The 9,439-nt window shown below is 55.3% G+C and overlaps 1 long non-coding RNA gene across 2 annotated transcripts; it reads left to right on the forward strand.

The window, feature by feature from the left end:
• The first annotated feature begins 519 nt into the window (after positions 1–519).
• Positions 520–8,957, forward strand: LOC103346262 (uncharacterized). 2 transcript variants are annotated; one of them, XR_016227527.1, is made up of 3 exons: positions 520–688; positions 2,636–2,985; positions 8,730–8,957. It is a non-coding gene; the product is annotated as an uncharacterized LOC103346262 (long non-coding RNA). The 2 variants fall into 2 exon arrangements; XR_016227526.1 differs by lacking the exon at positions 8,730–8,957 and adding an exon at positions 7,231–7,766.
• The last annotated feature ends 482 nt before the right edge of the window (positions 8,958–9,439 follow it).

Raw genomic sequence — 9,439 nt, forward strand, 5'->3', positions numbered from 1 at the left:
AAGGACTCAGGTCCCTGCCACCCTATGGGAGACCTGGATTGAGTTTCTGGCTCCTGGCTCTGCCTAGCCCAGCATTGGTTGTTGCAGGTATTTGGGGAGTGAATCAGTGGATGGGAATTCTCTGGGTCTCTCTCAAAATAAAAGAGAATAAGAGGAATATGGGGGAAGGGGGAGGAGGGGGAGGAGGAGGTGGAGGTTAAGTACCTGGGGTGGGGGCAGAGCAGTGTTCCCAGCACTTCCAAAGTCACATTTCTTTTTTCACTTCCTAAACCAGGAAACACGGGGCTTGGCGGCTTGGCCTTTGTTGGATTCTGTTCTTATCAGCACTTCCAAAGAAGCGAAAACAGGCAGAGTTCTCACAGCCACCGGGCCAAGGCCGGCAAGAGATTACACAGCCCCTCGGGTACCCGCCAAAGCCTCCTGACCCACTTCCTGCGCGCAGAGCCTTCGGGGAGTGGGGACCGCCAACCCCTGGCCGACCAGTCCGCATCAGAACTCGGAGCCTGCAGGTGTGGCCTGGGAGGGGGCGGGGCAGAGCTCTCCCCTACTCACTTCCGGTCAGACGGCCACGCCCCTCATGCTCCTGAGAGGCAGGTGCCTCCCAGGCTGGCTGATTACACTTCCAAGGGCTGTGGGCGGGCGACGGACTCACCAGGCGGTGGTGCTGGCTGGGTGGGCTTCTCCTCAGGTACGTGTGCTGCTCCCCAGGCCCTGGCCCCAGTGCCCCAGGCCCCTGTGCATAATAGGGTCTAGTCTTCCTGCCCCAGCTCTCTCACACCAGCCAGGTTAGCTGCTTTGAGTCTGCCGCCCCTCGGGACAGAACCATTCCATGGTAGAAGGCAGGAGACAGTATCGTAGCCCAGAAGGTTAAGCTGCCGCCTGTGATGCCGGCATCCCATATCAGATCACATGTTCCCAGGTAGAGGGAGAGAGATTTTCCAACCACTGGTTCACTCCCCGAGTGGCCGCAGGAGCTGGGGCTGCTCCAGGCCGAAGCCAGGAGCCAGGAGCTTCTTCCAGGTCTCCCACGTGGGTGCAGGGGCCCAAGCACTTGGGCATCTTCTACTGCTTTCCCAGGTGCATCAGCAGGGAGCTGGGTCCCAAGTGGAGCAGCTGGGGAAAATAATTCTCTTGCTTTGAGAATCCAGGTTTGTGCCCTGAAACCCTTGGAATACCCCATCCCGGCTCCACCACCCCACCGCAGCCCCAGGAACGCAGTTCTCTGCAGGAGAGACCCTGCTGACTGAGCTGGGGCTTCCTTAGCCCCAACCCCAGTGCCAGAGCACCGAGCTCCCCCCCCCGACCCCACAGACTTCCCCCGCCCGGGGCCCTTAATAATCTGCCGATTTAAGCCAAGGAACCAAGACACCTGCCGCTAGGGATAACCATTTCAGAGGGCGAGCTAAGAAGCCCTGCTTGGAGCAAACAGGATAAATAAACCGAGTCTTTACATAAATATATAGTCTGCGGATAGCTAAATTTAATCTTCGCTAGCACAGGAACATCGGAAGGTCACACAGCAATGATATCGAGAGGCTGGTCCCCCTCGCTTCTATACAATGTGGGGCTTTGAAGTGTTTACAATATCATAACCACAGCACAGTCAGCCTGCCCTTTGAAGCTGCCTGCAGCCATGTACCGTGCAGGCAGGAACAGAAATCTGTGCTTTGACTTGTTTAAAGTACATTAAACAGACTGGCAGCCGGACTTCCTCTTATTCAGAGGAAGTCACAAAAGGTACTGAGGACCAAAAATATCAGGTGACTTTGAAACGAGGAGATTGGCTCATCGTAGGCCAAGGAAAATAGGGATCCTCCCTTTCCCATCCATCCCGAGACTTTTTTTTTTTTTTTTTTTGGACAGGCAGAGTGGACAGTGAGAGAGAGAGACAGAGAGAAAGGTCTTCCTTTGCCATTGGTTCACCCTCCAATGGCCGCCATGGCAGGCATGCTGCGGCTGGCGCACCGCGCTGATCTGATGGCAGGAGCCAGGTGCTTCTCCTGGTCTCCCATGTGGGTGCAGAGCCCAAGCACTTGGGCCATCCTCCACTGCACTCCCTGAGCCACAGCAGAGAGCTGGCCTGGAAGAGGAGCAACCGGGACAGAATCCGGTGCCCCGACTGGGACTAGAACCCGGTGTGCCGGCGCCGCAAGGAGGAGGATTAGCCTACTGAGCCGCGGGCGCCGGCCCCATCCCAAGACTTTTAACGGACACAGCGTGTTATCATTCTTCTGAAAAATATCATTGGAAAATATTTACTTGAGAGGCAGAGAGACAGAGGTCCCATCTGCTGGTTCACTCTCCCAAATGCTCACTATGGCTGGGGTTGGGCCAGGCCGAAGCGGGAGCCGGGCACTCCATGCAGGTCTCCCACAAGGGTGGCAGGTGCACTAGTGTTTGAGCCGTTCCCCGGTGCCTGCCAGGGGTGTGCCTTAGCAGGGGCCTGGAGGCAGGAATCAAGCCCAGGTACTCCATGAGTTAATTTCAAAGAGGTTTCAGAATAATTTGGAAATAATTCAGTTCTTCTGGGTCAAAGAGGCAGTCTGTTCTGTGCCTGCACATTTTACAATCAAGCCTCAGGTTCTTTTTTCTTTCTGTCAACGTCAAACATGTCTTCCCTCTTGTTCTCTCCCAGTCTCAGCTGCTCCAGAATCTGCCCATGGAAGAAACCACTCAAGCTTGGTTCTACAGGGGTCCCGTGGAGGGCACACCGAGTGACACCTGGGTCTGAGCACCAGAGAGGCAGTGAGGAGCGAAGAGAGACATCTGCCCACGGGAGTCCTGGCCCGTCCTTGCCTGGGGTTGGGCAACACAGCAGGGCAGAGAGCCTCAGGTCTACCTGGCCAGAGCACCTGCAGCCTCTCGGCCCACCTGGAAGGGCATCGGGAGAGGCAGGTGCACATGCAAGTCATCACAGGGCGACCCAAGCTCACCAGTGGGAGCTGGATGTCCATGTGCCTGAGCGCGGAGCCTGATGGGCACAGGGTAGGATCACGGGAGGGGGCAGGGACTCGCTGGTGATGGGAACTTGGCCTCATGGCTCTGTCTTTATAGAGCTGGAGGCGATGGTTTGGCCTTGAGATCACTGTGGCTGCTCTCAGCAGCATGTCACTGATCTGCCCCCCCCCCTGGCCCGGGGACAGCTCCTCCTCCACGTCCGTTCACCCTCAGCCCAGGCCTGAGTGTCCCCACCTTGGGCCCCTCCCTGTTCCTGTCTATCCCCCATTCCAGACTCAAGAAGCTGCCCTGGCCTGTATCCTCCATTTTCCCATTCCTGGAGGAAGTTCTCACCTCTCCCAAAAGCCCCATTTCCAACACTAAGTCAGCAACTCCCCAAATGATTTCTCTGGGGCCCCAGGTTCCTCTCCAAGTTCCAGGAGAGGAAGGGAGGAGAGGGGAGGGGAGAGAGAAGGAGAGGGGAGAGGGGAGGGGAGGTGGAGGGGTGAGGAGGGGAGAGGGGAGAGGGGAGGGGAGGTGGAGGGGTGAAGAGGGGAGAGGGGAGGGAGGTGGAGGGGTGGGGAGGGGAGAGGGGAAGGAAGACAGAAAGAGAGGGGAGAGGGGAGAGGGGAGGGGAGGTGGAGGGGTGGGGAGGAGGGGAGGGGAGAGACAGAACTCTCATCTTCTGGTCACTCCCCAAATACCTGCAACGACAAGGGCTGGGCTGAGCCAAAGGAAACCAGGAGCGAGGAACTCCATCCATGTTTCCCAGGAAGGTGGCAGGACATCAGTGAGTTGAACCTCCAGTCTACACTGGCAGGAAGCTGGAGTCAGGCTCCAGAACCAGGGCTTGAACCCAGCTCCGATGTGGGATGAGAGCATCTTCACCTGTGTCTGTCTTTTTTTTTTTTTTTAAAGATTTATTTATTTGAAAGGCAGAGCTACAAAGAAGCCGAGAGAGAAAGAGACAGATGGCCGGCGCCGTGGCTCAGTAGGCTAATCCTCCACCTTGCGGCGCCGGCACACCGGGTTCTAGTCCCGGTCGGGGCGCCGGATTCTGTCCCGGTTGCCCCTCTTCCAGGCCAGCTCTCTGCTATGGCCAGGGAGTGCAGTGGAGGATGGCCCAGGTGCTTGGGCCCTGCACCCCATGGGAGACCAGGAAAAAGTACCTGGATCCTGGCTCCTGCCATCGGATCAGCGCGGTGCGCCGGCTGCAGCGGCGGCCATTGGAGGGTGAACCAATGGCAAAGGAAGACCTTTCTCTCTGTCTCTCTCTCTCACTGTCCACTCTGCCTGTCAAAAAAAAAAAAAAAAAGAGAGAGAGAGAGAGAGAGAGTCTTCCATCCGCTGGTTCACTACCCAGATGGCCACAACCGCCAGAGCTGAGGCAATCCAAAGCCAGGAGCCAGGAGCTTCTTCTGGGTCTCCCACGTGGGTGCAGGGGCCCAAGGACTTGGGCCATCCTCTACTGCTTTCCCAGGCCACAGCAGAGAGCTGGATCAGACGTGGAGCAGCTGGGACTTGAATTGGCACCCACATGGATGCCAGTGCTGCAGGTGTAAGCTCAGGCTACTATGCAGCCTGACCTAATACAGCGCCGACACCTGTATTTTCTATGTACAAAATCTCATCATCTGCAAATAAAAATGAGTGCATTTCTTCCTCACCCATCTGTATGAGAGAGAGAGAGAGAGAGAAATGGAGGGAGAGAGCTCTTCCATCCACTGCTCTGCTGCCCTAATGCCTGAAACAGCAGGGCGAGGCCAAAAAGCTAGGACCTCCACCCTGGTTTCGCCTTAGGTGGCAGGAACCCAAGGACTTGAGCCCTCCTCGGCTGTCTCCTGGGTTCATTAGCTGGGGGCTGGGTTGAAGCAGCGGCGGATACCCCAAGCAGTGGCTTAGCCTGCTGTGCCACAATGCCTGGCCCCACCTTCATTTCTGCTTCTTGCCTTTCCAGCTGGCTAGAGCCTCCAGTACAGTGGTGAAAAAAAGTGCAGAAGGCAGGGGCCAGCACTGCAGCATAGTGCGTAAAGCCACCGCCCGTGATGCAGGCATGCCTTATGGGCACTGGTTTGAGTCCCAGCTGCTCCACCTGCAATCCTGCTCCCTGCTAATGGGCCTGGGAAAGCAGCAGAGGATGGCCCAAGAGTTTGGGCTCCTACCACTTACATGGACCCTGATGGAGGTCCTGGCTGCTGCCTTCAGCCTGGACCAGGGAAATGACCCAACAGTTTCATCCAGGGTAAAAGAGAACCATTCTTGGCGGGCTTCCTGCGGACCCGGCACCCAGACAGGTGACAAAATCCACGTGGCTCACAGCCTCCGGGGGCAGCTGCAATGGACAGCAGAGCCTTTGAATGGAAGAAGCGTGGAGGTACTGGGTGTTTGCCAACAGATCATGGAAAATGTGTCTTACAAAAAACTATGCGTGGGGCCGGCGCTGTGGCACAGCGGGTTAACACCCTGGCCTAAAGCACCGGCATCCCATATGAACACTGGTTGAAGACCCAGCTGCTCCATTTCCCATCCAGCTCTCTGCTATGGCCTGGGAAAGCAGTGGAAGATGGCCCAAGTCTTTGGGCCCCTGCAACCATGTGGAAGACCTGGAAGAAGCTCCTGGCTCCTGGCTTCAGATTGGCTCAGCTCTGGCAGTTGTGGCCATCTTCGGAGTGAACCAGCAGATGGAAGACTTTCTCTCTCTCTCTCTCTGCCTCTCCTCTCTCTGTGTAACTCTGACTTTCAAATAAATAAATAAATAAAATAAATCTTTTAAAAAAAGAAAACTATACATGTATTGCATCAAAACAAGCATACTTTTTTATTTTTTGACAGGCAGAGTTAAACAGTGAGAGAGAGAGACAGAGAGAAAGGTCTTCCTTCTGTTGGTTCACCCCCCAAATGGCCTCTACGGCCGGTGTGCTGTGCCGATCTGAAGCAAGGAGCCAGGTGCTTCCTCCTGGTCTCCCATGTGGGTGCAGGACCCAAGGACTTCGGCCATCCTCCACTGTACTCCCAGGCCACAACAGAGAGCTGGCCTGGAAGAGGGGCAACAGGGACAGAATCCGGCTCCCCGACTGGGACTAGAACCCGGTGTGCCGGCGCCACTAGGCGGAGGATTAGCCTAGTGAGCCGCAGCGCCTGCCCAAGCATATGTTTTTAAAAAAGATTTATTTGCAAGACAGAGTTACAAAGCCCAGCTAAAGCCAGGAGCTTCTTCCGGGTCTCCCATGTGGGTGCAGGGACCACCATCTTCTGCTGCTTTCCCAGGTGCATTAGCAGAGAGCTGGATTGGAAGTGGAGCAGCCAGGTCTCGAACTGCACCTATATGGGATGTGGGCACTGCAGGCAGCAGTTTAACCAGCTATGCCACAGCACCAGCCCCTATCAGTGTGTATCCTTAATACCATTTCCCACGAAGCCCCTGTGTACCCATCAGAGCCCCACAGCATGATACCCATGGACTTGGCTGTTGATCATTTGAGGGATTTCTATGCCACGGGAATAGATCACAGAACTTATCACTGACCAAGCCCATGGGAAACAACATTGACCCTGGGGCCGGTGCTGTGGCATAGCAGGTAAAGCCACCACCTGCAGTGCCAGCATCCCATATGGGTGCCAGTTGGAGTCCTGGCTGCTGCACTTCCCATCCAGCTCTCGGCTATAGCCTGGGAAAGTAGTGGAAGATGGCCCAGGTTCTTGGGCCCCTGTACCTGTGTGGGAGACCCAGAAGAAGTTCCCAGCTCCTGACTTAGGATCAGTGCAGCTCCAGCCGTTGCGGCCAATTGGGGAGTGAACCAGTGGATGGAAGACCTCTCTCTCTCTCTCTCTCTCTCTCTCTCTCTCTCTCTCTCGGGTAGAAGCAGGTGCAGGGGCCCAGGCTTGGGTACAGTCAGTGGGGGTGGGGGGGCAGTGGCAGTGTAAGTGCCATCCTGGGCTTGCCATCACCAGGAACATGGCTCTTCCAGGTCCTTAGCTGTGACTCAGAGCGTGCCTGGGAGAAGGAGGGCCCATCCCAGAGTCAGGGGGTGGGGACCTTGGCAGTGCTGACACCGGATGTGTGAGCATGAGGAATCCCTGAGGCTAGGCTTCCGGTTCTGGGAGACAAAGGCACTGCACTGCATGACGTCACCGGAAGGTGGCTGCTCCCCTGCTCCGCGGGGCCCCTTGCCCTGGCCTCCTTTCTGTCTGCAGCGTGCGCACGCACACACGCATGTACCTCTGCTCTCATCTCCCCCGGTTCCTCTGACTCAGCTTTGGCCGTGGTCCCACTGTATTTCCCTTTCCCTGCAGCCTCCTAGGAGCCCAAGGCGACTCAGGTGAGAGGCATGCCTTGCCAAGTTGACCCATTCCAGACTTCTCTGTGGGAGTGATGATGACAAGAAGGACACCAGCGAACAGCGCTCATGAGGGCATCCATGGTCCCCTGCTCCAGCTCCATCATCGATACACATTTGCCCATCTAAGCCTATGGCTGGGGCCAGCACTATGGCACAGTGGGTGAGGCCATCCTCTGCAGTGCCAGCATCCCACAATGGGTGTCTGTTTGAGTCCCGGCTGCTCCACTTCCTATCCATCTCTCTGCTGTGGCCTGGGAAAGCAGTCGAAGATAGCCCAAGTCCTTGGGACCCTGCACCTGTGTGGGAGACCTGGAAGAAGCTCCTGCCTCCTGGCTTCGGATCAGCCCAACTCCGGCTGTTATGGCCATTTGGGGAGTGAACCAGCAGATGGAAGACTCTCTCTCTCTCTCTGCCTCTCTCTAACTCCACCTTTCAAATAAATAAACAAATCTTTAAAAATAAACTTCATGGCCACCCTCAGAATGGAAATGCTGTTATTACCTGGGTCTTTATTACTATTACTTCGGATCCCAACACCACGCGTGAGGTTCTGGGTCTGTCGGCTTGTCTTTACCATGTGTTCACGGAAAGATGTTTCATCTTGTTCTTTCTTTCTGCAAGTTTTGCCTCATTTATTTGAAAGGCAGAGTTGGAGAAGGAGGAGAATAAAAGGAGGAGGAGGAGGAGGAGGAGAAGGAGGAGGAGGAGAGCTAGTTTCCATCAGCTGGTTCACTTTCCGAATGGCCACATTGGTTGGGGCTGGGTCAGGTGGAAGGCAGGAGTCAGGAACTCCATCCAGCTCTCCCATGTGGGTGCAGGGACCCAAGGACTCGGGAGATCTCCCACTGCTTTCCCAGGCTCATTAGCAGGGAGCTGGACTGGAAGCGGAGCAGCTGGGACTCGAACCAGTGCTCTGACACTGGATGCTGCTGTTGCGGATGGCATCTTAACCACTGAGCCACAATGCTGCTGCTCCCGGGTACTTATTCAAGACCACTCTGAGTGACCCCAAGCTGGAATTACCGCACGGCAACTGGGAATGGAGGCGTACCAGCACGGAGGCTCATTTGGGAAATGCGTGGCCTTTTCCCTGTGATGCTTATCCCTTGTCTTCCCATGGGTCGGGTTTCTGCTATGCCGGAGGTGTGCTTAGCAGGGAAGGGAAGAGAGGGTGGGAGCAGGAAGGGGCCACCCAGGCCACCCAGCACCCTGCAGAGAGCTGTCCCCTCCAGGTCCCCAGGCTGTCTCACAACAGTGACCCAGGTGATGCCCTTCTTTTAGACTTGAAGTTGAGTCCTGTAGTACCTGGCACTCTGCTTTTCTTAGTCGCATCTCCAGCTAAATTGTGCCCAGGGGCCGGTGCTGTGGTGCGTAAGGTTAAGCTGCTGCCTGCAGTGCTGGCATCACATATCGGCAACAGTTCGAGTCCCTGTTGCTCCACTTCCAATCCAGCTCCCTGCTGATGGCCTGGGAAAGCAGTAGAAGATGACCCAATTGCCTGGGCCCTGCACCTGCATGGGAGACCAGGAAGAAGCACCTGGCTCCTGGCTTCAGATTGGATCAGCTCCAGCCATTGCAGTCATTTGGGGAGTGAACCAGTGGATAGAAGACTCTCTGCTTCTGCCTTTACCTCTCTATAACTCTGCCTCTCAAATAAATACATAATTTTAAAAAAGAAAGCAGCTTGTATTTGGTTTATTTGGGGAGATTCAAATGTTCTTTCTCCCTCAGCTGATTTTCTGCCTGGCTCATTACTGAGAGAAGCATTGAAATCTCCAGCTACACTTACACATTTATCTACTTATCAGCTGTGCTTCTGTATTTTGTGTTTTCAAAAAAAATATTCATTGGTTATTTATTTAGCAGGCAGAATGTCAGAAGAGAGAAAAAGGAAGAAACAGAGACACATGGCAATCATCCACCTGCCGTCCACAAGCAGCCAGGGATGGACCAGGTTGAAACCAGGAGCCAGGAACACCATCCGGGTTCTCCCACGTGGGTGCCAGGGGTCCAAGCACTTGGGTCATCCCCTGCTGCCTTCCCAGGCTCATTAGCAGGGAGCTGAATCGGAAGTGGCAGCTTAACCCACTGTGCCACAATGCCAGCCCTATTTTGTTGTTGCTGCTTCTGTATCTTTTTTTTTTTTTTAAGATTTTATTTAT

Source organism: Oryctolagus cuniculus, chromosome 21, assembly GCF_051225735.1.
Source record: "Oryctolagus cuniculus isolate XC-2025 breed Fujian yellow rabbit chromosome 21, ASM5122573v1, whole genome shotgun sequence".
NCBI classification, from domain to species: Eukaryota; Metazoa; Chordata; class Mammalia; order Lagomorpha; family Leporidae; genus Oryctolagus; species Oryctolagus cuniculus.